The sequence below is a fragment of the Bos indicus genome, chromosome 1, assembly GCF_029378745.1.
Source record: "Bos indicus isolate NIAB-ARS_2022 breed Sahiwal x Tharparkar chromosome 1, NIAB-ARS_B.indTharparkar_mat_pri_1.0, whole genome shotgun sequence".
Lineage (NCBI taxonomy): Eukaryota > Metazoa > Chordata > Mammalia > Artiodactyla > Bovidae > Bos > Bos indicus.
Window position 1 is genome coordinate 43,221,654 of NC_091760.1, and position 15,302 is coordinate 43,236,955.

A 15,302-nucleotide genomic window follows, 5' to 3' on the forward strand; every position below is an offset into this window, starting at 1 on the left:
GTGGTGGACAATGAGGAGATCTAAATGCATCTCATCAAAGTTCAAATAATGTTAGATAAGATATCGTGATGCCTGTGGTGTGGCTGGGAAAGAAATGAAAATGAACAAGAGTTTGCATATTTTTGCCCCAAAGTCCTTAAATGTTCATTTTCATCACACTCCATACTCTAAGAATAATGAGTGATTCACCTTCAGGTCCACCCCTTCTCTGCCTCCATCACTCATCCTTGGTACATTCTTACTGATACCACTGTGACCCTCACTTTCATAACTACCTACCTCTGTGATTTACAAAATCCCAGTTACTTATCCACTTCATTCTGCTCATTCTCTCTTATTTTCCAAACATATCTTCCAGATATTTCTTTGTAAAAAGAAATCAGATTAAATCATATTACTCTTCAAAGATCTATAATGGATTGCCATTACCAGGTTTTTTGTGTGGTGTGTGTGTATGTATACACACAACATACATACTTTAGCATATATTTATTTATACATGTGCATGTTCAGACTATATGATGTCTACATATGCATATATCTATATATCTATCTATGTATCTATATATATCTTTCTGTCTCTATCTTCCTTACCCTGCATTTGTTCACTGTGGTATAAGTTGAGGTCATTTCAGTTATACTATGGTTGAACTACAAGTCCTTTGCTTCACAATTCTCCTGTGGACTCTCTTTTACATCAACAATAAGTTATTGAAAGACTCTGGATATGCTTCCCTCCTCAGTTATGTCCTTTTGCTCTGGTCTCGCCACAGAGAATCAACCTCCCCAGCCCCCACCTGCTCCTTCATAATTTCCATGGTGTCTTTCTTCAAGGTCTATCTTGTACCTTAGAGTGTATGAGATCCACTTTCAGATTGCCCTAAAGAGGATGGCAATGACCACTCATTTGAAACACTGTTAGTTTATTTACTCTTCTTAGACCACCCTTGGGCATGGATATTACTTACTTGGGGCCTAAAAACTCTTTTACATAGCAACTTAGAAGTCTTAACACTCTGTATTTTTTGCAGTGAATGGCAGAATAGCTTGCACATATGAATTTCTAAACAAGTATTTGTGAAATATTTCTGAAACTAAAAAAAAAAATCACAGTACAAATATATAGAATGCAATAAGAGTGCACCACTCTTTTTGAATCTTGTAACAAAGCACAAGAAGATTCCTTGGTTTGAGATGGTTACTGCATGCAGCTTGGCTTCTGTTATCATATTTCCTTTTAGTTTTCAAAATAAAGCAAAAACTCATTAAAGGAACAGTGCATTTTTATATTAGTATAGGGTTTTCCAGAATAACAGAACCAAAATATATATTTAGTTGACCATTATATCTAGTACTGTGGGCAAGAATCCCTTAGAAGAAATGGAGTAGCTCTCATGGTCAACAAAAGAGTTTGAAATGCAGAACTTGGCTGAAATCTCAAAAATGTCAGGATGATCTCAGTTCATTGCCAAGGCAAAGCATTCAACATCACAGTCATCCAAGTCTATGTCCCAGCAACTAGTGCTGAAGAAGCTGAAGTCAAATGGTTCTTTGAAGACCTACAAGACCTAGAACTAAGAGCAAAAAAAAAGATGTCCTTTTCAGCATAAGGGATTGAAAGGCAAAAGTAGAGAGTCGAGAGATACCCAGAATAGCAGGCAAGTTTGGCCTTGGAGTGCAAAATTGTTGTTGTTCAGTCGTTCAGTCGTGTCTGACTCTGCAGCTCCATGGACTGCAGCACACCAGGTTTCCCTGTCCTTCACTATCTCCTGCCATTTGCTCAAACTCATGTCCATTGAGCTGATGATGCCAACCAACCACCTCATCCTCTGTTGTCCCCTTCTCCTCAGGTCCTCAATCATTCCCAGCATCAGGGTCTTTTCCAAATGAGTCAGCTCTTTGCATCAGGTGGCCAAAGTATTGGAGCTTCAGCTTCAGCATCAGTCCTGCCAATGAATATTCAGACTTGATTTCCTTTAGGATTGACTGGCTTGATCTCCTTGCAGTCCAAGGGACTCTGAAAAGTCTTCTCCAGCACCACAACTCGAGAGCATCAATTCTTCAGTGCTCAGTTTTCTTTATGGTCCATCTCTCACATTTGTACATGACTACTGGAAAAACCATAGCTTTGACTATACAGACCTTTGTCAGCAAAGTGATGACTCTGCTTTTTTAATATGTTGTCTAGTTTTGTCATAACTTTTCTTCCAAGGAGCAAGTGCCTTTAAATTTCGTGGCTGTAGTCATGGTTCACAGTGATTATGGAGCCCTAGAAAAAAAATCTGCCACTGTTTCCATTTTTTCCCCCATCTATTTGCCATGAAGTGATGGGACAATGATCTGAGTTTTTTGAATCCTGAGTTTTAAGCCAAGAGTTTTAATAACTTAAGTTGCTTTACTTACTTGAGGGACAATTTAAAAATATGGATTATTAGACTTTATTATTAACCCACTAAATCAATATGTACATTAAACCTCATAACCTATATTTTACGCAAAAAGTTCCTTAGCCAATTCTAATGTGTAATCTGGTTTGGAAACCACTGGACAATGTAACAGATTCCTGACTAGTATTCCTGACTGTAATTTCCACTCCCTGTAGATTATTTTCTATACTACCTCATACAAATTTTTAAAAATATCTTACAGTTCCACTTGTATCTCTTATTTTCAGTGTATACATACTAGCTGATGAGTAATGTTCAAGATACTTTGCAAGCCATTCAATTTATTTCATTATCCAAGTCTTTCAAACTTCTTTTCCCTAGACCCTATATCCATGTCCTATATACAATTCCCTATCACACTCCACCCTGCTTCCCCAAATTTCACACGTGTTTAGAATGTCTTTCATTTTTCTAAATCTGTTCATTGCTTCACATTTTTTGAATTTAAATAAGAATTTATTTCCATTCCCCCCAAAAGATCCATATTAAATGGTAATAAATATTTATCCCATTGATTTCAGAAAACATACAGTGAGGACATGGAAGAGCAACAGCATTGCTGACAGAGCTTGTTCTCACAGGACTTAAGTATCAACCATAGTGGCAAATCCCCTTGTTCTTGGTGATATACCTCATCACCATTGTGGGAAACCTTGGACTGATTGCTCTCATCTGCAATGACCCTCACCTTCACATTCCCACGTACTTATTCCTTGGAAAATTGGCCTTTGTGGATGCCTGGATATCCTCCACAATGACTCCCAAGATGATGGTCAACTTCCGTGCCAAGAACAAAATGATCTGTCTCACTGAAAGCAAGATACGTTATTTGTCCCTTTGCAGTCAGTGTAATCACAGAACATTTTCTGCTGGCAACAATGGCATATGATCACTAAATGGCTATTTGCAACCCATTAATTTATCCAATGATCATGACCAGTAGGCTATGCATCTGGCTGTTTGTTTTGGCATTTTTAGGTGGCCTTTTCCATTCTGTAATTCATAATGCTTTTTAAATTCAAATTCAGTTCAGTTCAGTGGCTCAGTCATGTCCAACTCTTTCAATCCCATGAACTGGAGCATGCCAGGCTTCCCTGTCCATTACCAACTCCCGGAGTTTACTAAAACTCATGTCCATCGAGTTGGTGATGCCATCCAGCCATCTCATCCTCTGTCGTCCCCTTCTCCTCCTGCCCCCAATCCCTCCCAGCATCAGGGTCTTTTCCAATGAGTCAACACTTCACATGATGTGGCCAGAGTATTGGAGTTTCACTTTAGCATCAGTCCTTCCAATGAACACCCAGGACTGATCTCCTTTAGATGGACTGGTTGGATCTCCATGCAGTCCAAGGGACTCTCAAGAGTCTTCTCCAGCACCACAGTTCAAAAGCATCAATTCTTTGGTGCTCAGCTTTCTTCACAGTCCAACTCTCACATCCATACATGACAACTGGAAAAACCATAGCCTTGACTAGACAGACCTTTGTTGGCAAAGTAATGTCTCTGCTTTTCAACATGCTATCAGGTTGGTCATAACTTTCCTTCCAAGGAGTAAGCATCTTTTAATTTCATGGCTGCAGTCACCATCTTCAGTGATTTTTGGAGCCCCCAAAAATAAAGTCTGACACTGTTTCCACTGTTTCCGCATCTGTTCCCCATGAAGTGATGGGACTAGATGCCATGATCTTAGTTTTTTGAATGTTGAGCTTTTAAGCCAACTTTTTCACTCTCCTCTTTCACTCTCATCAAGAGGCTTTTTAGTTCGTCTTCACTTTCTGCCATAAGGGTGGTATCATCTGCATATCTGAGGTTATTGATATTTCTCCCAGCAATCTTGATTCCAGCTTGTGCTTCTTCCAGCCCAGCGTTTCTCATGATGTACTCTGCATATAAGTAAAATAAGCAGGGTGACAGTAGACAGCCTCGACGTACTCCTTTTCCTAGTCTGTTGTTCCATGTCCAGTTCTAACTGTTGCTTCCTGACCTGCATATAGGTTTCTCAAGAGGCAGGTCAGGTGGTCTGGTATTCCCATCTCTTTCAGAATTTTCCACAGTTTATTGTGATCCACACAGTCAAAGGCTTTGGCATAGTCAATCAAGCAGAAATAGATGTTTTTTCTGGAACTCTCTTGCTTTTTCAATGATCCAGCGGATGTTGGCAATTTGATCTCTGGTTCCTCTGTCTTTTTTAAAACCAGCTTGAACATATGCAAATTCACAGTTCACGTATTGCTGAAGCCTGGCTTGGAGAATTTTGAGCATTACTTTACTAGCGTGTGAGATGAGTGCACTTGTGTGGTAGTTTGAGCATTTTTTGGCATTGCCTTTCTTTGGGATTGGAATGAAAACTGACCTTTTCCAGTTCTGTGGCCACTGATGAGTTTTCTAAATTTGCTGGCATATTAAGTGCAGCACTTTCATAGCATCATCTTTCAGGATTTGAAATAGCTCAATTGGAATTCTGTCACCTCCACTGACTTTGCTCGTAGTGATGCTTTCTAAGGCCCGCTTGACTTCACATTCCAGGGTGTCTGGCTCTAGGTGAGTGATCACACCATCGTGATTATCTTGGTCATGAAGATCTTTTTTGTACAGTTCTTCTGTGTATTCTTGCCACCTCTTCTTATTATCTTCTGCTTCTGTTAAGTCCATACCACTTCTGTCCTTTATCGAGCCCATCTTTGCATGAAATGTTCCCTTGGTATCTCTAATTTTCTTGAAGAGATCTCTAGTCTTTCCCATTCTGTTGTTTTCCTCTATTTCTTTGCATTGATCACTGAGGAAGGCTCTCTTATCTCTCCTTGCTATTCTTTGGAACTCTGCATTAAGATGCTTATATCTTTCCTTTTCTCCTTTGCCTTTCGCTTCTCTTCTTTTCACAGCTATTTGTAAGGCCTCCTCAGACAGCCATTTTGCTTTTTTGCATTTCTTTCCCATGGGATGGTCTTGATCCCTGTCCTGTACAATGTCAAGAACCTCCGTCCATAATCAGGCACTCTGTCTATCAGATCTAGTCCCTTAAATTTATTGCTCACTTCCACTGTATAGTCATAAGGGAATTGATTTAGGTCATACCTGAATGGTCTAGTGGTTTTCCCCACTTTCTTCAATATAAGTCTGAATTTGACAATAAGAAGTTCATGATCTGAGCCACAGTCAGATCCCGGTCTTGTTTTTGCTGACTTTATAGAGCTTCTCCATCTTTGGCTGCAAAGAATGTAATCAATCTGATTTCGGTGTTGACCATCTAGTGATGTCCATCTGTAGAGTCTTCCCTTCTGTTGTTGGAAGAGGGTGTTTGCTATGACCAGTGTGTTCTCTTGGCAAAACTCTATTAGCCTTTGCTCTGCTTCATTCGGTATTCCAAGGCCAAATTTGACTGTTACCCCAGGAACAATAGGAAGTTTCTTGACTTCCTACTTTTGCATTCCAGTTTCCTATAATGAAAAGGACATCTTTTTTGGGTGTTAGTTCTAAAAGGTCTTGTAGGTCTTCATAGAACCGTTCAGCTTCTTCAGCATTACTGGTTGGGGCATAGACTTAGATTACTGTGATATTGAATGGTTTGCCTTGGAAACGAACAGAGATCATTCTGTCATTTTTGAGATTGCATCCAAGTACTGAATTTTGGACTCTTTTGTTGACCATGATGGCTACTCCATTTCTTCTAAGGGATTCCTGCCCACAGTAGTGGATATAATGGTCATCTGAGTTAAATTCATCCATTCCAGTCCATTTTAGTTCGCTGATTCCTAGAATGTTGATGTTCACTCTTGCCATCTGCTGTTTGACCACTTCCAGTTTGCCTTAATTCATGGACCTAGCATTCCAAGTTTCTATGCAATATTGTTCTTTACAGCATTGGACCTTGCTTCTATCACCAGTCCCATCCCCAACAGGGTGTTGTTTTTGCTTTGGCTCCATCCCTTCATTCTTTCTGGAGTTACTTCTCCACTGATTTCCAGTAGCATATTGGGCACCTACCGACCTGGGAAGTTCCTCTTTCAGTATCCTATCATTTTGCCTTTTCATACTGTTCATGGGGTTCTCAAGGCAAGAATACTGAAGTGGTTTGCCATTTCCTTCTCCAGTGGACCACATTCTGTCAGACTTCTCCAACATGACCCACCCGTCTTGGGTGGCCCCATACGGTATGGCTTAGTTTCATTGAGTTAGACAAGGCTTCTGTCCGTGTGATCAGATTGACTAGTTTTCTGTGATTATGGTTTCAGTGTGTCTGCCCTCTGATGCCCTCTGGCAACACCTACCATCTTACTTGGGTTTCTCTTACCTTGGACGTGGGGTATCTCTTCATGGCTGCTCCAGCAAAGCGCAGCTGCTGCTCCTTACCTTGGACGAGGGGTATCTCCTCACGGCTGCCCCTCCTAATGAACTTTCTGCAATTCCATCATAGTACATCAATTTTACTGTGATATTATACTATTGTTTAAGATTTCCTGCACTGGTCCTTCCATTAAATATCTGTTGATATTTATTTTCTCTGGGTTTATACAGGTATTCACTATTCTCATTGTTCTTGCCTCTTTTACACTTGTTCTCTTTAGAATTTTGAAAAAGAAGTCTCTACAATGCATAAGGAGGACCTTCTCCATTTGGCAGCCCATCTGATATCTGTCTGTTTATACTATGGGGCTTTTCTCTTCATGTATATGTACCCTGGATCTGCACAAGCAGATGATGAGGATATGATGGACTCTGTTTTACATTGGCATAATCCCTTTGTTAAATCCAGTTATATACAGCCTAAGAAATAAGAGAGTTGTAGACTCACTGGCAAAAATAGTACAGAGAAATGCTTAGAATTCATACTAGTATCAGTCCTCCTTTACTAATACAAGTCATATAATAATACAGGTTAGATGGTGCTATATGACAGTTAATGTTCAAAATTCTTTGCACTTATAATCACCCTAGAGTTTTAATGACTTAAGGTAGGAGTGCTAGTAAATATGTGCATATGCCATTAAAATTTTAGAAAACACAGAATAGTATTTAATCAAGTATTCATGTCATATTAGAATAATTAAAGAAAACATTAAAATATTTTATACATATGTTCTCAATATGGCTTCATAAATGCATTAAGCACTACAATACTGTAATCACTCTGAAAAAATATGAATATGATGCATTTGCTAGTAGTAGAGCTGTGCAATCTGGAGACTCATAGTATACTTAACTCTACAATGGAGACAGGATTGTGTTTGAGTGAACAGAGGCCAATCCTGAGAGAGTAAGAGGGTACTTACTTGCCATGTTGCCATGTCACTAATTCAGAAAGCTAAGAGAAGATATGCAGATTTAACTGAGATGGGAATAGGAAGGAAAAGAGAACCAGCAGAATAGGAAGGTAATGGTTTGGACCATCCAACACTTTAAAAATAATGAAACTGATAGAAAAAAAAATAATATGTTAAGTTTACAGGATTGTGTTGATGAAAGCAAGAGTCTTCAATTGCATATTGCCAAAGTTCAAATAACATTAAGATGATAGGATATCAGAGTGTTCAGTGACTAGCTGGGAAAAGACATGGAAATGAGCAAGAGTTTGAACGTTTTGTGCCCCCACACTTTTTAAATGTTATGGTAGCTTTTGTCGTTTTCTAGACTGTATGAAAAAGAAGTGATTCATGTTCAGATTCATTCCTGACCTTCCAATCTCCTCATTGTTCTACATATATTTAGAGTGAGTTCCTCACCCTAGAACTACTCACATCTGTCTGTCATTTGAAATAATCTTGTTTTCAAGTGATGAGTCCAGGGAGATTACTGGGCTTGGGATAGCTACTAAGTGCCAGATCACCTTCCTAGGTTTTTTCAAGACAATCTCAAGGATCATACACCTAAAGTGAATTAATCATGTTCTTTTTATCATAAAGATTAGCTCATGGGATATATCAGGAGAAGAATGTTAATTAGATGTTTGGATTAAAGATACAAACTATAAATATTTATAGAATATATCACTATTACATATTTATAAAGTACAGGTCACAAGATTAGAACAAATCTTCTGCTCTCTTTTGTATCCTGAAGGATATTCCCAAGCCCCGGAGAGAAAGTAAATGATTCACAGTCCAGGAACTTTTACTATTTCTCCTTAGACAATCTATGCTATTGCATATATCCCTCTTTGGCCAATTTTTGTTGCTTCATAACATTCCCATTGTTTTGATTTTTTCTGTGAGTTGTCTAAATATTTGTTTGTTCATACACTGTTATGACTAAAAGGCTATGATGCCAATACAAGCAACTGATACGTATTTCTTTGAAATGATAAAGGCTTGTTTTCCTAGTCGGCCTTTTGTTTGAATGAAAAGGTTGACATCAAAGTATGAGTCTACCAGCCCGTGTATTACCTGTGTTGTCCTTCTTAAGCTTGGTGGGTATGAAGTAGGCAATGGGGGGGTCTGTCAGAAACTCAGGCTTCCTGTCTAACCTTCTCTCAAACATGTCTAAACTAGAGATTCTGTTGCTTTGATATGTCTTCAGAAAATCCAACTTAATGCTTTTTAAAAATTCACTCAAATACCCTCTTCATTGATGTTCTCCTACTTGCACTTGGGTTACAGATTTTTTTTTTCATTTTTGTATATTATATATGCCATTTCAGCTGCATTTGGTAAAGATGTAAAAAAAAAAAAAAACACTATAAAGCCCACATTTTAGAAGACATTTTGCAGATTTATTTAAAAAGAAACTATGATGTATGTACATTACTTAATGGTCTTTATACAAAAATATAATATCACAATTTTGTTCAGTTAATTCACTCTCTGGAACACTTCTGATATTGGATGAAACCACCTTAATAAACACTGATAACATAATAGAAATACGATTTATTATCAAGGTATACGTATTTTCTAAACCTGGAGATTTAAAAGAATTTATAGTTCCTCTTTCTTTATACATAAGGATAAAAATGTTTTTCTCATCATTTTATAATACCTTGTGCTGCTGACAAGTTGCTGACAACATTATCCTACAACCATGTTCAAAGAATCAACACAAACATTAGGTAAAAACAAACACCATCAAATCTAGGATAGTATTTTTCATTCTGAGTTGTGAACTACTTAGGACAGAATTTTATTAGTATACATTAGGTAAGTATGAACACCAGACTTTTTTTGTTGTTGTTTCTCTCTAATATAGTGGCTCTCAAACTATAGTGGCCTCATAATCACCTGGAGGGCTTGTGGAAACATAGATTAATGGGTTTTGTCAGGAGAATGTCTGTTTCAAATGCTATTGCTTTTGGTTTGGGACCCTATGAGATGACTGCTCTTTTACATAATCAGTGAAGTAAACATTTTAAAATCAAGATATTAAAGGCAAATCAAAATGGAGTTTCTGTACTTCTGTTCTCTACTTAAATAGCATGATGTAAATATTCTGAAGATTTCCACTCTAGGTTTTATACTTTCCTTCCCTTGTTGGGCAGATGGATCCAGATTTTAACGGGGCATCTTTTCCAAAGGATGAAATACTGTGGACGTTTTTATAAACTTTTCTTGGAAAACATAACTGACAGTGTTGCTATCCAATCAAAATCCAATTGCATCATGTCAGTAAGGTTAATGGGAGATACATTTGTTAATTCGAAAAATGAGTTGTCAGGATGGATCAACTTTTAAGGCTTCATCTTATTTGAGATAGTATCTTCTAAGTCAGTCTTATTTGAGGGTAACAGTTAACAATTGCAAGATGATATTTCCCTTTATTTTTTAATACTACAATGAGTATTATATATATATATATACACACACTGTACATAATATATATATATATATATACTATATAGATAGATAGATCAATCTAGATCAATGTAGATCTAAATCTATCTATATCTACATCTAAACATATATCAATATCTGTAACTAAAGACATTTGTTGTAAGATATTGGCTCACATGTTTATTGATTCTAAGAAGTTTCATCATCTGCTTTCTGCAAAATAGAGACCCAAAAATGCTGATGGTAGTTTCAAGGCTTAAGAATACAAGTGTTGAAGGTATAGATTCCAACTCACAAATGGTTGGCCATCAACTTTATTCAGCTCACTAATTTAACACTTTTCCAAAACACCAACTGTCAAAAGACATAAACAAAAATAATGTTTAACCAAATATTTGGGCTTCTCTAGATCAGGTCAGCTTAATCCATAAAATGAATCATTACAAGCCTACTCATTGTCAACTTGGTGTCCATACACAATTCCTTAAACTGTACTTAAACTTTAAATGAATACAATAGCACCCCTGGGCCAAGTTGGCAGAGTAGGAAGACTATGAGCTTACCTCCTCTCAAAGGCACACCAACATTACAATTATTTACAGAACAACTATTGATGAGAAAGACCAGAATCAATCAGAATAGATCTTCCAAAACTGAAGATATAAAGAAGGAACCACAATGAGATAGGTAGGAAGTAAGTCAAGTTGCAGTAAAGTTAAGACATACACCCATTGTGAGTGATCCACTACTGGGAGAATAATTACAATTGCAAAGGTTCTCTGAAAGGAGTGAGAGGCAAGCCCCACATCAGGCTCCTCTCCTTGGGGGTCCTGCACCAGAAAGATGAGCTCCCAGAACATTCGTCTTTGAAGGCCACTGGGGCTGACTTCTGGATGATCCAGAGGACTGTGGGATATAGAAACTCTATTCCTAAATACAGCTCCCCCCCAAAAATATGTCATAAGGCCTGTTCACCAGAGGGCTTGGGACATGGCCCCATATCAGCATGTAGACACTGAACCTCAGAACCCCAGGCTCCTGCAGCCACAGACCCCAGGCCCTAGCTCTACTCATCAGTGAGCAGACATCAGCCCTAGGACACCCTGGCCCAGGCCCAGGTCCTGCCAACCAGCAGACTAAGAATTAATATTGGTAAACTGACCATACCATCCAAGTCAATGTATATATTCAAGGCACTCTTGATCAAAATGCTGACATTTTTCATAGAACTGGAACAAGTAATGTAAACATTTGTATGGAAAAACAAAAGACCTTTACTAACCAAAACAATCTTAAGAAAGAAGAACAACCTGGAGGTATCAAACTCCTGACTTCATTCTATATTACAAAGCTATAGTAATCAAAATAGTATGGTACTGGCACAAAACAGACACATAAAGCAACTGAATAGAATAGAAAGCCCAACAATAAGCCATGTAGTTATGGTCAAGTAATCTACCACAAAGGAGGCAAGAACATAAAATGAGAAAAAAGACAGTCTTTTCAATAAGTTTTGCTCACAAAGCTGATAGCTACATACAAAAGAGTGAAATTTGAATATTTCTGCACATCATATACAAAAATAAACTCAAAATGGAAAATAAACATCTAAGTGGAAAATTAGACAGAGACATTGATGTATAGAACAGTCTTTTGGACTCTGTGGGAGAGGAAGAGGGTGGGATGATTTGGGAGAATGGCATTGAAACATGTATAATATCATATATGAAATGAGTCACCAGTTCAGGTTCAATGCACAATACTGGATGCTTGGGGCTGGTGCGCTGGGACGACCCAGAGGGATGGTACAGGGAGGGAGGAGGGAAGAGGGTTCAGGATGGGGAACACGTGTATACCTGTGGTGGATTCATGTTGATATATGGCAAAACCAATACAATATTGTAAAGTTTAAAAAAAAATAAAAAAATATATATAAAAAAATGAATAAAAGTTAAAGCATTAAAAGACCAGAAAAATAAATAAATAAAACACATCCATCAACTCACAAAGAAAGTTGTCCTGGTTATAATAAGGAAACAAATGCCATTTGTACAAATAAAGAAAGAAAGAAAAAATAAAATTTCTAGAAGAATATATAGGCAGAACACTCTTGGTCCTAAATCATAGTAATATTTTTTGTCTCCAAAGGCAAAGGAAACAAAAGCAAAAATAAACAAATAGGGTTTAATTAAACCTAAATGCCTTTAAAAAAAAACAAAGAAAAACATTAACAAAATAAAAAGGCAAACTAACGAATAGTAGAAAACATTTGCAAACAATATGACAAATAAATGGTTAATATATGAAATATACAAACAGATAATAAACTCAACATGTAACAATCAAATAGCATGATTAAAAAAATATACAGAGGACATGAATAGACATTTTTCCAAAGAAGGCATACAAATGAACAGGCAAATGAAAAGATGCTCAACATCGCTAATCATCAGAGAAATGAAAATCAAAAGCATAATGAAATATCATCCCATACCTCTTAGACTGACTGTCATCAATGAGATAGCAAAAACCAAATGCTGATGAGAATGTGAAGAAAAGGGAACCCTTTTACACTGCTGATGGAAGTGTAATTTGGTAAAGTGACTGTGGAAAACAGTATGCAGGTTCCTCAAAAAACTAAAAGTAGACTACTCTATGAACCAGCAAATCCACTTCCAGGTATATATCTGAGGAAAATGAAAATGGTAATTTGAAAAGAAACATGCACCCCAATATAGTCACAGCAGCATTATTTACAATAACAAAGATACAAAAGCAGTCTGAGTCCATCAACAGATAGAATAGATAAAGAAGATTAAGTATGTGTGTGTGTGTATATATATATATATATACTGCCTGCAATGCAGGAGACCTAGGTTGAATCCCTGGGTTGGGAAGATTCCCTGGAGAAGGAAATGGCAGCCCACTCCAATACTCTTGCCTGGAGAATCCCACAAACAGAGAAGCCTGGTAGGCCATAGTCTATGGGGTCGCAAAGAGGTGGACACGACTGAGCGACTAACACATGCACATAAATAAATGTACATACATACAATGGAACACTACTTAGCCAAGAAAAATAAATAATTTTTTCATTTGCAATGACAGTGAAATAAATCAGCTAGAGAAAGAAAAATACCATATGTTATCACGTGTATGTGGAATCTAAAAATAAAACAAAGGAATAAATATAACAAAACATAAAAAGACTTACAGATATAGAGAACAAATTAGTGTTTACCAGTGGGAATAGGGAAAAAAGGAAGGGAAAGGCAGGGTTGGGAACTTAAGAGGTACAAATTAAAATGCATAAAATAAGTGCACTGTAACGATCTATTGTATAGCACAGGCAATATAACCAACGTTTTATAATCACTTTAAATGGAGCATAATCTATAAGAATTTTGAGTCACTATGTTGTATACCTGAAACTAATATGTGAAAGTGAAAGCCGCTCAGTCGTGTCCAACTCTTTGCGACCCCATGGACTATATAATCCACGGAATTCTCCAGGCCAGAATACTGGAGTGGGTAGCCGTTCCCTTCTCTAAGGGATCTTCCCAACCCAGGGATTGAAACTAATATATTATATATCATCGTGTGTGCGTGCTAGGTTGCTTCAGTCATGTCTCACTCTGTGAGACCCTATGAACTGTAGCCCTATAGGCTCCTCTGCCCATGGGATTCTCTAGGCAAGAATACTGGAATCGGTTGCCATTTCCTCTCCTGGGGAATCTTCCTGAACCAGGAATTGAACCTGTGTCTCTTACGTCTCCTGCATTGGCAGGTGGGTTCTTTACCACTAGCACCACCTGGGAAGCCCAGATCATGATAAATCTGGCCATTTCTCCTTCCAGGAAACCAAGATGGTAGACTGCTCAAAGTTTTGCCACTGGGAGGATATTCCATCACTACTATCCTACAGGGATGTCAAGGACAGTGTCAGTAGTGCGGTAGTTGTCCACTCTCAGATGGTGTCTTCATGTGGTACAGAATCATTGTTAAATCAGCTCCAGGTAATCTCTTCCTCTTTCCATGCATTATAGAGACCAACCCATAAGGCCATAGTGCAGGCTGGGCTAGAGAAGTCACTGAAGCAGGTATGGGGATCATGTTTCTTCAAGAAACATACTGGTGTCCTCAGGGCTTGCTCAGGCCAGAGTGGGTACATTACTCTCCCATTTGACAAAGTTATGGCAGAGTACTGCCAATTTTATGGCTTGGTGGGTCATATAACATCAAGTTTATGAAAAGCTGCTCTGGTCTCATGGAAAACTGGCATTTTAAACAGCATTTTATTTTTTTTTTTAATTTTTTTAATGTAAATTTATTTATTTTAATTGGAGGTTAATTACTTTACAATATTGTATTGGTTTTGCCATACATCAACATGAATCCGCCATGGGTGTACACGTGTTCCCCATCCTGAACCCTCCTCTCCCCTCCCTCCCCGTACCATCCCTCTGGGTGGTCCCAGTGCACCAGCCCCAAGCATCCTGTATCCTGCATCAAACCTGGACTGGTGATTCATTTCATATATGATATTATACATGTTTCAATGCCATTCTCCCAAATCATCCCACCCTCTCCCTCTCCCACAGAGCCCAAAAGACTGTTCTATACATCTGTGTCTCTTTTGCTATCTTGCATACACGGTTATTGTTACCATCTTTCTAAATTCCATATATATGTGTTAGTATACTGTATTGGTGTTTTTCTTTCTGGCTTACTTCACTCTGTATAATAGGCTCCAGTTTCATCCACCTTATTAGAACTGATTCAAATGTATTCTTTTTAATGGCTGAGTAATACTCCATTGTGTATATGTACCAGAGCTTTCTTATCCATTCATCTGCTGATGGACATCTAGGTTGCTTCCATGACCTGGCTATTATAAACAGTGCTGCGATGAAACAGCATTTTAAATGTTTACGCATTCAGCCTCTAAAAATGCTTAGACACAGGCCAACAGCTATATGTCACAAGGAGAGTAGTTATTTGCTGTGGATGCAGGCCTTTGCTCCAGAACCAAGGGTCTGCTCTACTTTTTACCTATGTGTGTGCTAGTCACTCAGTCATGTCCAATTTTTTGCAA

General features: G+C 38.0%; 1 pseudogene; it reads left to right on the forward strand.

Annotated features, from left to right (window-relative positions):
* Positions 1–68: 68 nt before the first annotated feature.
* On the forward strand, positions 69–7,268 carry LOC109562300 (olfactory receptor 5H2-like; annotated as a pseudogene).
* The last annotated feature ends 8,034 nt before the right edge of the window (positions 7,269–15,302 follow it).